We start from the raw sequence: 16,421 nt of genomic DNA, 5'->3' as shown, positions 1-16,421 counted from the left end.
CCGTTTCCTCTGTTTTGCGATACGTCAGGCCCCTCCTGATAAACAGGATCCCGTTTCGACCGTAGCCGGTCGAACAGAAGGCCGTTTCCTCCGCATTGCAGTACGCCAGACCCCGTTTCGGCTGTTTCGTCCAAGTCGATTGGCTCCCGTTGAACGGGACGCATTCCGACCCAGTCTATTTCCTCCTGATGAACAAGACGTTCTTTCTCTGTTCTGACCCAGCTGGTTGGCTGCCTGATGAACAGGATGCCGTCTCTGTGCATGTTCGAGACCATGCCCGTATGTACGTACGTGGCCATCTTTTTTGCAGTGTGGCAGTCGTATGTGTACACGATTTTGACGGGACTACCTGAATAGCTACCGCTCCTTACTGGGCCACGGTTCATTGTGGCAGAAAGACCGATGGACCAGTATCTACGTACACATTTGTGACCAGAATGACAATGCTATGTATGCTTCGATCGGGTGGGTTCCAGCTCTTAGAGAGGATAACGAGGCACTTCCTTGCATGCGAATATATTGATTGTGGGTCCGAGCTGTCAGGGGGAGGATTCATTTTCTTTGCGCATAATAAGGAGGAACTTCCTTGCATGCGAAGATGTAGCTGGTGGGTCCAGCTGTCAGCCTCACTGCATACAGTACTCTTACGAAGGTTATTGTTCATTGACCATGTTGACCACACCGCGTGAACAACACCTAGGCGATGGACGACGGTGAGGCAGGGAAAAACGCGGAGCCTGGGAACACAAGGAGGGTAGTACGAGGGTTGACTGGTTTGACTGTCGTGTGAGGCTGTCATCGTCGCAGAATAACAGGGGGTGTGGGTGAGTAGAGGGATGGCCTGGCCAGCGGTGGGAGTAGCAGGGGTGGTGAGGCATGCGCGGTAGCATAACCGGCCACAGGAGGCAGGAGCATGCAGTGGTTTGGACGTCCGGAGTAAGAAAATCAGAGGTTGAAGAAGCAGGACGACTGTTGGATGTTAATAATCCAACAGTCACTGGTGATAGAAAGTTTGTTGACCAAGTTTACAAAGCCCTACGTATGTGTCAACTTAGTAGGGCCACAAGTCAGCCTCCAAATCTGGTGGGCCCCAGTTGTCATGGGGACCAATCATTATTTTTCGCTTAATAAGGAGGCACTTCCTTCCGTGCAAAGATATAGCTGGTGGGTCCCAGCTATGAGGATTCATTTTTTGGTGTAATAAGGAGGTACATCCTCTTCCGATGTTGTCGTTTGTTAACAACGTTGACCATGCCGTGCCGAGAACACCAACGCGATGGACGACGGCGAGACCTAGGAAGGGAATGACCCGGAGGTGGCGAAGCCACAACAATGGAGGGATGTGGGTGAGTAGAGGGATGGCCTGGCCAGTGGTGGGAGTAGTAGGGGCCGCGAGGCCTGCGCGGCAGCACAACCGTCACTTCAACGCTGGATTTGGCGGCTGGAGCAAGAAGATCAGAGATTGAAGAAGCACGACGGCCGTTGGATTGACATCCAACGGTCACTTCCGCTAGAATCGTTTGTTGACTAATACTATATAATAAGTAAAAAAGTTGCATACGCATCAACTTAATAGGCCCACAAGTCAGCCCATTTCCTTTTTTAATAATTTACAGCTCATTTGCAACTTCTTATGCAATTTATTATAGTCCATTTTATTTTTGTTGGGCAAGGTTTAAAAATTTAAACGAGATTACGCATATTTTGGTGGGGTCCAAACTATTTTTAATAGAGAAATGTCGAGCCAGATTTAAAGTACTTTGAAGGTTCATTTAAATTATGTTAAAGACCAATGAAATTGGAATCTGTAAATGTGAAAAAGTTCAGAAATTTGAAAGTAATTGCCAATTTGTCGTGTGTGTTTTATATTCATAGCCCATTTCATATTACTTTTAAGATTTGCTGCCCAGCAGGGCGGAGAAAAATAAGTAGGCCTGGGTTGGGTATGCCTGGATTGGGTGTTCTTCAGAAAAAACAATCTGGGGTAGCCATTTTCACAAAGAAAAACTAGCTGGGCTGGTCATGTAGTGAACGTAAAAATAGAAGCCCGGGCTAGACGGGCCACAACCCATTTGAAACCATGCTCCATCTCAACAACAATAATAATAAAATACTACTCGAGTAGCTACGTCCCAGGTGCCAGCCACTCTTGTGTTGTTCTCTTGTTTATTGACTATACGATGATAATGTCATGGGTCCCAGATGTCAGCAAACCACTAGGAGGAAGCATTTTCTTTTTCTATACGCTGACAATGGAGTATATAACAAAAAAATGAGGAACTTGCTTGTGTACGGCCATGGACATGGTGGGTCCCTAGTGTCATCTGATGACCCAAAAGTATAGGGGATCAATCATAGTCCTTTTGATAAGTAAGAGTGTCAAACCCAACGAGGAGCAGAAGGAAATGACAAGTGGTTTTCAGCAAGGTAATGTCTGCAAGCACTGAAATTGTAAGTAACGAGTAGTTTGATAGCAGGATAATTTGCCATATCATGTGACCATGCTTAGTTTCATGAATTTCTGGTGACTTTTGGATTTTCTGAAATTTAAAATCCAGGATTCGAAACAATATCATAACCTGCATCATGCAATAAATTTTCAAGCGATACATCTTTCCTATTGTATTTCTTAAGAAAGGATTTGGTCAAACATTTTGCTTAGTTAGACTTCAAACAAGTTATATATGAAGAGTAAAAGGATAATCCCTTCGTACAAGTGCATTGTCTGATATATTAAGTCAAGTACTAGGCACGAACAAACGGGCTCAATTCTGTGCTCATCTTGGTGTAGTACTCCTATTAGTACTAGGCAATGTAGTTGACGGGTGACCTTGGGTAGCGGCGACCGAGGGAATTGAACCGTGCTCCGCACAGTAGGTAACGTTGTCTAGTTACTAAAGCATCCCTCCATTGTTCATCGGTAGTCACTATGGATCGGGGACATGAGGGGAATTTCCTAGGGCTGGAATTCTGGCTGCCAAATATTTCGACTCGAAATGCGGAGGCTCGACTGGTTGGGTTGCCTAATGTGCGTACCACACACGCCACCAGAAGGACACGGGCCCGGTTTTTTTGAGGATCAACACGGGCCCGGTTTTTTTCTTTTTTTTTGAGGATCAACACGAGCCAAGGTCTGGCTCGTACGCCGTTGGGTCCTACCATTCGAGTATACGAAATGAATCTTTCAAATTGCCGAATGAATCTATGTGTATTACAATGCCCGTATTTTCCTTGCAAATAGTACTCTCAATGTGGTAATTGATTTATGAAGAGTTCTTGAATTAGAGTGAGTTTGTGATATAGTGATCTCAATGTGGATTTCACATTTCATAGTATCCATAGTAAGTTTTTCATTGCAAATTCAAATTTAAAAGATGAAGGGTATGGTGGTGAGAAAACTTTGTATGTATCAAGCATATGACCACACACACACACGAACACAACAACAATCCAATAAGTATAGTGCATCTATTTTTCCAAACCATGCATGTATGACAGGAATTCAAAAATACTCCTTCTGTTCCTAAATATTAGTCTTTTAGAGATTTCAACAAGTGACTACATATGGAGCAAAATGAGTGAATCTACACTCTAAAATATGTCTATATACATCCGTATGTGGCAGTCCATTTGAAATCTCTAAAAGACTAATATTTAGGAACGAAGGGAGTAAAATGTAAGAAATGCATGGTCCTCAATTCAATATTGAAAATGATCAGGAAACTGAAACATGAATATTAAGTCTAGTGCTACAGTACATGCAAATGTTGTGTTTAGGCGGAGCTATGTAGATTGTCGGCGGTTAACCCCTCGACCTTAGATAAAATTGTGAAGCTGTGTTTAGGATTGTTTAGATTATATTTGTCCCCACCCTCCCAAACACCGATTGGTTCTGCACCCCCTCCTCCCCGGGAGAATATCATGTGCCCCCACACCTTAGATGCTATATACTGATACGAGTTCCTTGGAGCTTGTAGATCCGAGATATAGGAGCTCACATGATGTCTTAATATTTTTACAGGAAACCTTGATGAGTTTGAGAATTGCACACAATTTGTACAAAAACTACTCAGATGCCCTTGGATCCCATATCCAACGACCTCGAAGCTCATATCATCGTAGCATCTAAGATGAAGGAGGACATCATATTCTCATGTATGTAAGATTATCATGTGCTACCACACCTTAGATGCTTTGGTGATACAAGCTCTTCGGAGCCGTTGGATTTGTGACCCAACAACTCCTCGGTGGTTCGAATGTTTTTTTGTAGAAAAGCCCCAAAGAGTTCGGCCACTGCTTACAAGCACAAAGACTGCTCAGATGCCATTGGATCTCAGATCAAACGACCTCGAAGCTCATATCACCGTAGCGTCCAAGCTGCGAGAGCACCTGATGTTTTCTCGCACGGGAGAATATGAGGTGCCCCCACACCATAGATTCTGTGGTGATACAAGTTCACGGAGATCTAACGGCTCACCGTAAGAGGTTTGAATGTTTTTGCAATATATGCCTGAGAGAGTTTGGGAATTGCGCAGAAAGTACAAGTACTACGCATGTGGCATCTGATCACAGATCATACTACCTAGATGCTCGTATCACCGTATCGGCTAATTAAGCTACGGGGAGCACCTAATATGAGAAACGGGGAGCCATTGGATCCAAGATGCAGCGGCACACATGAGGCCTAAATGTTTTATTTGCAAAAAAACCCTTGAAGAGTTTGGAAATTGTGCATAATTACAAAGACTACTCCCAAGCCATTGAATCTCAGTTCCAACGATGTAAAAACTCGTATCACCATAGCATCTAAGCTACGGGGTGGATGTGATATTCTATGACGCTATCATTTTTGTTCGTAAACTTGCAAAATACTTGTAACTCGTGCTGTTACTTGTCTAACCGCGCAAAATGTTTGTTCAAAAAAACCATCCTACACTGAAATATCGAAACAACACATGGGGGTCCCACTTGTCATTGATCAAATTTGGACCTAAAACTAACAAATCTGAAAGACGAGATTCGAACTGGCAACCTTGACTACAAAGCGTAAGTCGATAGCCTGAAACAACAATGGTTGTTAGCTTTGTCCCATAACTTGATTTTATACAGTATTACGTTGAGTAGAGTAGAGGGAGTGCCTCGTCAACACGTGCGTGACCGTTGACTCACTTACTGGTGGGTTCCTGGTCTGCGATCTCTCTCTCCTCTCCATCGTCTAACCTTTAGACGTATGGGCACACATGAAGAGTGGTGCTAGCTTGCCGTGGTGTTATTATAACTAAAAAAGCTTGGAAAATAGAAGAATCGCCTAGAACAAGAGACGTTGTGGCTGGTCGAGACGGAGCTAACCACACCTATCCTCCATTCCACATTAGCATGATGAAGATGTGTGGCTAGTGGGGTGTTTTCGACCGACTGGCTGGGTCCCGAGGTCGAACCATAGGTACTACTACGTCTGATAGAGTATATTTTTACATGCACATTTTTCCTCCGTGCCGAGACGTGGCACACCCTACCGCGTGGTTTCGGGGTCTTCCCGGGTGGTGCACGCATATATTCTTCCTTGTCAAGACGTGGGACGCCCTACCGCATGTTTTCTGGGTCCTCCTTGATCGTAGCGCCGAAGCAAGTAAATGAGTCGTCAAATCACGAAAGACCACCTTTCCCGCATGGTGGCTAGCTAGTTGGGTAGTGCGACCGATTAGCTAGGCCGCCACCATTTTTCACCCTTTTTTATCTCCTTGCCGGCAAGTAAATTTAAATATCCACCAGGGCGTTGCTCTAGTCTTTGGGTGCGGCAGGCGCGGCAGGATTTTTAATTTTTTGATTGAAGGGAGCAGGCGCGGCAGGATTTCTAATTTTTTGATTGACGGGAGAAGGCGCGGCAGTAATTAGTCATGATGACTCCTCCTGTAAAACCCACTGCTCCCTGATGTGAGAAGTCATCGACTGGTGTTTTCCCATGGTGAAAACGTAAAGATTCTCCACTCCTCGACTGGGTCACTCCGCCTTCCCGTAGATTGCATTGCCTTTCAGCCATTTCGCCCCCTTTGCTTCCTCTCCCCATTGCTTCTACCTGGTGCCATGGCGGCGCAACAAATCACGGAGTCTGAGGTGTGGCGCCTGACACAGGAGCTCGAGGCCAAGGATGTGGAGCTCATGGCCAAAGACGTGGAGCTCTGTGAGCTCAAGGAGGAGAGGTGTGCCATGCTCCTCCGTTATGTGCGGGAGTGCGTGGAGCTTCAAAAGCAGCATGCGTCCACCACAAAGATGCTCGAGGCATCGGCAGCACTGCTGCAGAAAGTGGGAGATACGATAGGCCATCAGGAGAGCCGGCTGGAGCGCGAGCGAGCCGATCGTGATGAGGTCTAGGATCGCCTTAGCCACTTGGTGGACCAAGTTGCCATGCACATGTTGTGGCTGTGCGATGCCTACCGTCGTGCCAGCGCGACCATGCCGGCCGTCGGGCTAAACCCGTTCGACCACCCCGTCGACTTCAATGAGCTGCGGCTTCCTGACCTGGTCTACTTCTCCACCTATATCTCCGAGGAGCTGAGCCATCTCCGCGCGATGGTGGGGGTGCTGGGTGGCTGATCTTTTTTGCATTGGGAGTGGCTGATCTTTTGTATCAAGCCTAACGAGTTACATGAGTACTCATGAGATTGGCTCATTTAACTTGGTCTATAAACGATCTTAAACTAAAGCTTGGCTTGACTCGTTATTCTTCGAGTTCGAGTTGATTTGAGCCGAGTCACGAGCTACTCGTTTAGCTCACGAGCTTCAAGTTTTTTTCCAGCCCAAGTGGGGGCGGAGCTGGACAGGGAGGGTGTCGGTGTCAAAACCGGCGGATCTCGGGTAGGGGGTCCCGAACTGTGCGTCTAAGGTGGATGCTAACAGGAGGCAGGGAACACGATGTTTTACCCATGTTCGGGCCCTCTTGATGGAGGTAAAACCCTACGTCCTGCTTGATTTATTCTTGATGATATGAGTATTACAAGAGTTGATCTACCACGAGATCGGAGAGGCTAAACCCTAGAAGCTAGCCTATGGTATGATTGTCTGTTGTCCTACGGACTAAAACCCTTTGGTTTATATAGACACCAGAGGGGGCTAGGGTTACACAAGGTCGGTTACAAAGGAGGAGATATATATATCCGTATTGCCTAGCTTGCCTTACGCCAAGTAGAGTCCCATCCGGACACGAGACGAAGTCTTCAATCTTGTATCTTCATAGTCCAATAGTCCGGCCAAAGGATATAATCCGGCTGTCTGGATACCCACTAATCCAGGACTCCCTCAGTAGCCCCCGAACCAGGCTTCAATGACGATGAGTCCGGCGTGCAGTATTGTCTTCGGCATTGCAAGGAGGGTTCTTCTCCATCTTTCGAACGTTTGTAAAGCAGTGTCCGGTCCCATAAATGTTTGGACCTATTGGCTTCTGTGCCCAATAATGGCTTTCTCCCACGCGTTGAATGAATACGAGGCGCCATGGTGTTTTTACGTTTGCCCCCCTAGCCAGATAAATAAATTGTCTATTAAAGGGATGGGGATCCTTAGATCCGATCCATACCATCCTTCCCCAGTGAGAGTCCATCAGAGCGCGTTCTGGAAAGATCCATTCCAGCATGGCCGACATTCGCAGCTCCTCCTCCCGCCCCTGAAGCCCTAAGCCCGGTGATTGGGAGAGGTGTTCAGTCCCACATAGTCGTTTAGTCGAACTGCAGACTAAGGGATTTCTCCCTCCGGCGTACATGGTGCCCGTTCGAGCCGGGCTTGCCACCTATAATGGCGGGGAGCAAGCGGAGAGCTTTCCATGTCCCTCTATGGGGTTACGGGTCTGCCTTGTTCCCTATCTATTAAGGGGACTCGGATTTCCAATTCATCCGTTCCTTCGCGGGCTCCTGGAGTTCTACGGCCTCCAATTACACAATTTCACCCCCGCCTCCATCCTACATATCGCTGGCTATGTTGCTCTCTGCGAGTTGTTCCTGGGCTGCGAGGCTCACTTTGAGCTGTGGAAAAGGCTATTTTGACTCGTCCCTCGCACACAGAGGGGGTCACTTTATCAAGTGGGCGGAGCGGAAATATGCCGCATTGCCGATACCGGATACCTGTGCGGTACTCCGAAGAAGTCATCCGAAGACTGGCCTTCAGAATGGTTTTATATGGAGGACATTCCCCTTCCGGACCCTGTTCGGCGGGGTCTTCCTGAGTTCAACAATGCTCCTTTGAAGAAACACCGAAGTTGGCGCCCACGGAGCCCCGAGGTGGAAGACAACGGAGAAGTCCTCTATCTGATGAACCGAATTAAAGCACCGGCTCGATCAGGATTGACAGTAATTGAAGTTATGTCGATTTGCATAATGCGGGGAGTGCAACCACTTCAATATCGTGGGCACCCCTTGTGGTATTATAACAGGGCGGATGACGCCACCCGCTGCGGGCGTAAGGGTCCGGACAATGCTGCCGCTTTAGCGAAAATTCTGTCCGAATTGTTCAAGGGTGAGGAAGAGGAGTTCACCCGCATCAAGCCATGGGATGGATTCTCCATGTACAATCCTCCAAGCTGTGTAAGTTATATCTCCATACTCCCATTTTTCCCGCATTCTTTGTCGTAAGTATTCACCTTGCCACTTTGCGGCAGGAACTACCAAAAGCCATAAAGGAGGTCAGCAACCCTTCTCCACAACCATAGGACCCTGACCGGGCCCTCGACTCCGGACTTGAAGAAGACCCGGTTATATTCGTGGAGCTAATAGACCGGCAGTTCTATCAGTTAAGCTGCGATGATGCCATGGTGGCCATTACGGCCGACTATCCCAGACTGCTCCCTGCATCGCACGTAAGAAAAACCAAAAATCCCAACTCCAAAAACTAGGATCCCCCTTTTAGACACTTCACCCACCATACCCATGGCATTTTTACAGGGAAGGCATTTGGGACGCCCTGCCGAACCCGCATCAACTCGCCCACAAGAGGCACCGAGGCCGGGTAGGCCAAAAAGGAAGGCGGTCAGGATGGAGACGCCGGCACAAAGGTATGAAAAACCCCGCTCCATGGTTGTCGTCTTTCTCGAAATATAATGACGCTCGTGTTTCTTTAACAGAAAAAACGCTTGCCGGAATATGTCCGGCGATGTTACTAATCACGCTTCCACTAGTCGGGTGCCAGGACCGGACATAGAGGCGGAAGCCGATATGGGGCGGGCGCCGGATAATCGCCCTTAAGAGGATGCAAATAGATTGTCCGCTACAAACTCAGAAGTGGAAAGTGCCATGAATCATAGGCGCCGCCGAGCCATACTCCGTGATGCTTGTTTCTCACCACAGGCATTTGATGCCTTCAATTCTGGAGAGGCGTACCTCCGAGATGCTAAAGATGGTCTAGCCAGAGCCAACTATCAGTATGTAAAGGATGTACGGGTAAGTAAATCTGACGATTTATATGTATCAGTAGCCCCTGAGACTTGAAACAGTTAGCAGAACTGATTTAAGGATTATCTTTTATTGTGCAGGTTCTTACAGAGAAGAATACCATGCTGTCACAGGAGCTAGAGGAATGCAATACCAAACTGCGGGCTGCTATTGCCGCATTGCAGGAACCGAAAAAGTCACCTGCTGGTAACAATTACTTTAAAGAATGATGGTTACCATATAATGTGTGGCATGGCTGCAGATCTAACAATAGATGTTGCAGATAAATCTGGAGAAAATCTGGAGGACCAGCATGTTATGCGACAGCTAGAGGCTGGCAAACACGTGCTGACTGAGGTTAGGCGGGAGAAAAACAATCTCCAAGACGCCAATATTAAGCTGAGCATGGAACTAAAAGATGTTCAAGGCCAGCTTGCAGACTCCGAGAAGGAGAATAAACGGCTTCGGCGCGGCATTTTCAGTAAGTGATTGGACGAATCCTTTTAAAGGAGTTCGGCGAAGAAGCCGACTAACAACATTATGTCTGTAGGTATGCTGACGGGTCGTCCCGCAGAGGAAATGCCCGGGTCTGCGGGTGATCTTCTATCCGAGCTGTCACATCTGCACGAACAAGTTTGGCAGGTGATGCAGGGTGTTGCCCAGGACTTGTGGCCGCTCGTCTCCCTGCCAGAGGGCGTTGCAGAGCTTGCGGAGAAGCTTAAGGGAGCACGGCGGCGCTTATGATTATGGAAGATATCGGCCTGCTGACAGGGTGCTAGAGAAGCCTGGGCCATGGTGAAGACGCGGTATACCAAGGCAGACCCAAATCACATGGCCGAGGTCGGACCTGTGGGGCCCGATGGAAAAGAGATCCCCGTTAGCTTAGTTTATGAGCAAGTAGAATTAGCCGCAAAGTATTCCCTACAGGATTGTAAGCTAGACCGCCTATTGGATGGTATAGAAGAGGAATTTAGTCAGTCTGCATGACTATGTAATGAAAGTGACATGTATAATGCCTTCTAGCCAGATTGTAGATCATTTGTCTTGGCGGACCTTTTCACTTCAACCTCGGGACCCGATAGTCCGGAGTGTATCCGAATACCTGCTCAGTTATATAAGAACTGGGGTATGCGTGGAGACCAGGCGTAGGGGTCATTAGTGCTTGAACAGACAAGTGCCCAACTAGTTATGTTATATTACATGGGTAGTAAGAAACATCTTCTAGGGAGAATAGTTTCGTTAAGGGTTCCTTTCCCTAGGTAAGCATGCCCTAAAGTGCATGTCCGGACTGCGATAGGAAACGTAGGAAAAACATCTGGGGGAAGACATGGACAATAAATAAAAATCATCTTTTGTTCACCGACCGAATATTCCCTTAAGAACGCTAGCTTTCGGCTTCACCCAGTCTAAGGTACACATCCGGCTGACCCGACAGTAACAATCGCAGAGGTTCTCCCCTTATGGCCTAGCCGAATTAACGGGAACGTAGGGCATAAATACAAGATCCAAGCAACCCAGCTTGGCCAAAATTTAAGTCATATCTATGCATACAATGGCAAAAAAGGTACATGCGGAAGCATGACACATGTTCGGGGCCTGAGGCCCAGATAAGTAATTAAGCTTCTGTGAAAGAAGCCCCCAGGTATTATGAGCGTGGCTAGCGCATCTATAATGTGCAAGCGAGGCACAAGTTGGCCCTTAAAGGCCTAGAGAAATAATAAAAGAAAGGAAGAAAGAAAAACAAGACAGATAATGTATATGCAAAAAATGGACAAAGGGAGGGGACGAACATAGGGTCCAGCGCTAGGCGTAGAATCTTCGGAGCCTGGCCGCGTTCCATGGGTTCGGCTCGAGTCGACTAGTCGATGCATCCCGCAGTCGGTACGCTCCACCGGTCAGAACTTGGTCAATAATGAAGGGACCTTCCCATTTTGGCTCAAGCTTGTTCTTTTTCTTACCGGCAGGCGTAGAACTAGTTTGGTATCTGCTTTGGCCCGTACTTCTCTGCTTTGGTATCTGCGAGCCTGTTGCTGATAAAATGCGGAACGGGCTTTGGCTACGTCGCGCTCCTCCTCCAGGGTGTCCAGACTGTCCTGCCGATCGAGCTCGGCTTCTCTTTCTTCGTACATGCGCACTCAAGGTGAGTCATGAATTATGTCACAGGGCAAGACTGCCTCTGCGCCATACACCATAAAGAAGGGTGTGTATCCGGTACTATGATTCGGTGTGGTCCGCAGCCCCCAGAGTAGAGAGTCGAGCTCCTCTACCCAGTGCGTGTTAGACTCTGTTAAGGAACGCACTAATCTGGGTTTAATGCCGCTCATTATAAGACCGTTTGCTCGCTCGACTTGGCCATTGGTTTGTGGGTGATAGACTGAAGCATAATCAAGCTTGATGCCCATTTTGCTGCACCAGAGTTTTACCTCATCGGGTGTGAAGTTTGTGCCGTTGTCAGTGATGATGCTGTGGGGGATGCCATAACGGTGTACGACCCCAGATATGAAGTCTATCACTGGTCCGGATTCATCTATTTTAACAGGTTTGGCCTCTATCCATTTGGTGAATTTATCCACCATGACCAGTAAGTATTTTTTCTTGTGGGTTCCCCCTTTAAGGGGTCCAACCATGTCAAGCCCCCAGACCGCGAAGGGCCACATAATGGGGATTGTTTGGAGGGCGGTGGGTGGCATGTGGCTTTGATTTGCAAAGAGCTGGCAACCGGCGCAACGTTGGACCAAGTCCTGTGCATCTGACCGGGCCGTTGGCCAATAGAATCCTGTACGGAAGGCCTTGCTTACAAGAGCCCGGGCTGCGGCGTGGTGACCGCCGAGTCCGGCGTGGATTTCTGCCAAAAGGTTCCGCCCTTCCTCTTCGTACATGCACCTTTGAAGGACTCCGGTAGTGCTTTTTTATACAATTCTCCCTCATGGACCCTGTAGTCCTTAGATCACCGCACTATGCAGCATGCCTCATTTTGGTCCTCCGGAAGTTCCTGCCTAGTTAGGTAGGCCAGGAATGGTTCTGTCCATGGGGCTATAATGGCCATTATTACGTGGGCTGAAGGTGTGATTTCGGTGGCGGAGCCTCTGATTGTGTCAGAGTGTTCGGTATTGGGCATTTTGGCCGGGTCCGGACTATGGTTACCGGTGTCCCCTTCCCATACTACGGATGGCTTTAACAGCCTTTCCAGAAAGATGTTGGGGGGGGGGGACCGCATCGCGTTTTTGCGCCGGTGCGGGCGAGGATATCCGCCGCCTGATTGTTTTCCCGAGCCACATGGTGAAATTCGATCCCCTCGAACTGAGCTGACATTTTTAGGACGGCGTTTTGGTAGGCCGCCATTTTCGGATCCTTGGCATCAAAGTCTCCATTTATTTGGGATATTGCAAGGTTTGAATCCCCGCGCACCTCCAGGCGTTGAATGCCCATGGAGACTGCCATCCGAAGACCATGCAACAGAGCTTCGTATTCGGCTGCGTTGTTGGAGTCTGTGTACAATATTTGCAGTACATACTGAATGGCATCTCCAGTTGGGGACGTTAGGACGACGCCAGCCCCTAGACCAGCCAGCATTTTAGAATCGTCGAAGTGCATGATCCAATTGGAGTATGCGCCGTACTCTTTAGGGAGTTCGGCCTCCGTCCATTTGGCAACAAAGTCGGCCAATACTTGCGACTTAATGGCTCGTCGAGGTTTGTATGTTATGTCGAATGGGAGGAGCTCAATAACCCATTTGGCAATCCGGCCCGTAGCGTCGCGGTTGTTTATAATATCATTAAGTGGCACTTCCGAGGCTACTATAATCGAACACTCTTGAAAGTAGTGTCGCAGCTTCCGGGATGCCATGAATACCGCGTAGGCTATCTTTTGATAATGTGGGTACCACGATTTGCATGGGGTGAGGACAGTGGATACATAGTATACCGGCTTTTGAAGAGGGAATTTATGTCCGTCAGCTTCTCGTTCAACGACGAGCACTGCGCTTACAACTTGATGAGTTGCCGCAATGTACAACAGCATTGGTTCGCCGATGTTTGGCGCGGCCAGGATTGGGTTGGTTACCAAAATGGCATTTATTTCTTCCAATCCGGCTGTGGCAGCGTCCGTCCACTCAAAGTGTTCGATGCGCCGAAGGAGGCGGTAAAGGGGTAAAGCCTTTTCTCCTAAGCGGGAGATAAAGCGGCTTAGAGCCGCCACACATCCTATTAACTTATGGATTTGTTTGAGGTCTGTTGGGGTAGCCAACTATGAGAAAGCTCGGATTTTGGCCGTATTAGCTTCAATACCTCTACTGGAGATAATGAAACCCAGGAGCTTTCCGGCTGGTACGCCGAAAACGCATTTTTCCGGATTGAGCTTAATGTCGTATGTTCGGAGGTTGTCGAATGTGAGCCTCAAGTCGTCTATCAAAGAGTCGACGTGTTTGGTTTTGACGACCACATCGTCTACGTATGCCTCTATTGTTTTGCCGATTTGTCTCTCCAGACATGTCTGAATCATGCGCTGATATGTTGCGCCGGCGTTTTTGAGCCCAAAAGGCATTGTGTTGAAACAGAAGGGACCGTATGGTGTGATGAATGCTGTTGCGGCTTGGTCGGACTCCGCCGTCTTGATTTGGTGGTAACCGGAGTATGCCTCGAGGAAACACAATCACTCGTGTCCTACGGTAGCATCGATAATTTGGTCGATGCGGGGGAGGGGGAAGGGATCCTTTGGGGAAGCTTTATTGAGGTCCTTGAAATCGACACAAAGGCGCCAGGATTTATCCTTCCTTGGTACCATCACCAGGTGTGCTAGCCAGTCTGGGTGTTTTATCTCTCTGATGAATCCGGCCTCCAATAACTTGGCTAGTTCCTCTCCCATGGCCTGTCTCTTAGGTTCGGAGAAACACCGAAGAGCTTGCTTGACCGGCTTGAATCCCTTTAGGATGTTGAGGCTATGCTCGGCCAGCCTGCGTGGGATTCCTGGCATGTCTGAGGGGTGCCAGGCGAATATGTCCCAATTCTCGCGCAGGAACTCTCATAGTGAGGCGTCCACGGCGGGTTTTAACTATGCCCCGATGGAGGCTGTTTTTGTAGGGTCCGTTGGGTGGACTTGGAATTTGACTATTTCATCCGCTGGTTTAAAAGAGGTGGACTTGGATCTCTTATCGAGTATCACGTCGTCCCTGTCCACTGTGGAGCGTAGCGTGGTTAGCTCCTCGGCCGAGAGGGCTTTGGATAATGCCTCGAGGGCCAGTGCGGCTGTTTTGTTTTCGTCTCGGAGTGCTGTGTCCGGATCACTAGCGAGGGTGATGATTCTGTTGGGCCCGGGCATTTTGAGCTTCATGTACCCGTAATGGGGTACGGCTTGGAAGATCGTGAATGCCTCACGTCCTAAAAGGGCATGGTATCCACTACTGAACAGGGCCACTTGAAATGTAATTTCTTCGGACCTGTAATTCTCTAGCGTACCGAATACCACATCTAGTGTGATTTTCCCAGCGCATCGTGCCTCCTGACTAGGTATGATTCCCCTGAAGGTTGTGCTACTTTGCTCAATGCGGTTCCAGTCTATTTCCATTTTTTGAAGAGTTTCCTCATAGATGAGGTTTAATCCGCTGCCACCGTCCATGAGTACTTTGGTGAGTCGAAAGCCGTCCACAATTGGACTGAGGACCAGTGCAGCTAGTGCTCGGGCTGTTCGGAATTTAGGTTCGTCACTGGCATTGAAGGTAATAGCTGTGTCACTCCATGGATTTATTGCTGCTACGTGGCAGATTTCGGCCATGCTGCGGAGTGTTCGCTTACACCTATTATTTGACGCAAAGGTCTCAAAGACGGTTAACACCGTATTGTTATCCACGGGATGGTGCTCTATGGCATTTGGGATAAGAAGATCCTCACCACTTTTGGCCACCTACCGCAGTATCCAACATGCTCTAAGGCTGTGTGTTGGTATTGTATCCGTTGTATTGTGAATTTTGCAGGGTCCGTTAAGCCATCCCTCCAGTACGGTTCCATGCCCTGTAGAGGGTTTTTGTTTCTTTGCAACTAGCTCGGGCGTCTTATGATAGTGCACCCTTTTACTTCGGACTGGGCGTATATTCGGAGCTGGATTATCCCAAAATTTCATTTCGGTTTTCCAAGCGCTTTCCATCGCACAGTACTTTCATACTATGGACGCCAAGTCAGCGAAGCGTGATATGTCACGGCGACTTAAGGCGTTAAGTATTCCCTTGTCCGTGCAATTATTGCAGAAAAGTGAGACTGCATCTTCCTCGTGACAGTCCTTAACCTTGTTCATCACAAGGAGGAATCTGGCCCAATAATGATGTACTGTTTCATGGGGCTCTTGCCTGATGTGGGAAAGATCGTTTATGTCTGGGTGGGTGTGTGGATTTGAGTCCGAACCCCTACCCGATCTGAGACCCAGGGGCCGAGGAGTTTCCAATCTTGGAAGTTCGGGTTCCGGAGTGTAACCCGATAAGTTTGGCCCGCTGCCTGATTCTAGGTTCAGGGCTTGGGTAATGTCCTCCCGTAAGCGGGTATCCGGCTCGGAGAGCTCAGGAATCCGGACATAGTTAGTCCTCAAAATAGAGGAAGAGTTGCCGCATTGTTCCTCCACCACAGCAACGTGATGGGTGACCGGTGGAGAGTTAATCTTCCTTTGATCGGGTTTAAGCCCAATCCGATCATAGTTCGTAGCGACTCCCAAGGCGGCGATGCGATCCAAGAGTTCGTTTAGGGAAGAGAGTTGCATTGGATCCATCTGCTCGGCGACTTCCGAGCCGACGTGGAGGCTGTTTTTGATGACCCGAGAAGTCATCATCGGTGTAGCGGCCGAATAGGCAGTCATGACAAAACTGCCTAGCCGGAGAGTTTGGCTGACAGCCAGAGCTCCCCCGGTGGTAATGTTGCTTTTAACAACGAGACGAGGCATCCTTCCTTATGGCGACATCATAGAGGAACTCTCAATGAAAGCACCAATGTCGGTGTCAAAACCGGCGGATCTCGGGTAGGGGGTCCC

This window comes from Triticum dicoccoides, chromosome 3A (assembly GCF_002162155.2).
Source record: "Triticum dicoccoides isolate Atlit2015 ecotype Zavitan chromosome 3A, WEW_v2.0, whole genome shotgun sequence".
Taxonomy (NCBI): domain Eukaryota; kingdom Viridiplantae; phylum Streptophyta; class Magnoliopsida; order Poales; family Poaceae; genus Triticum; species Triticum dicoccoides.
The sequence above is the reverse complement of the archived record's forward strand: the minus strand, read 5'-3'. Positions refer to the sequence as shown.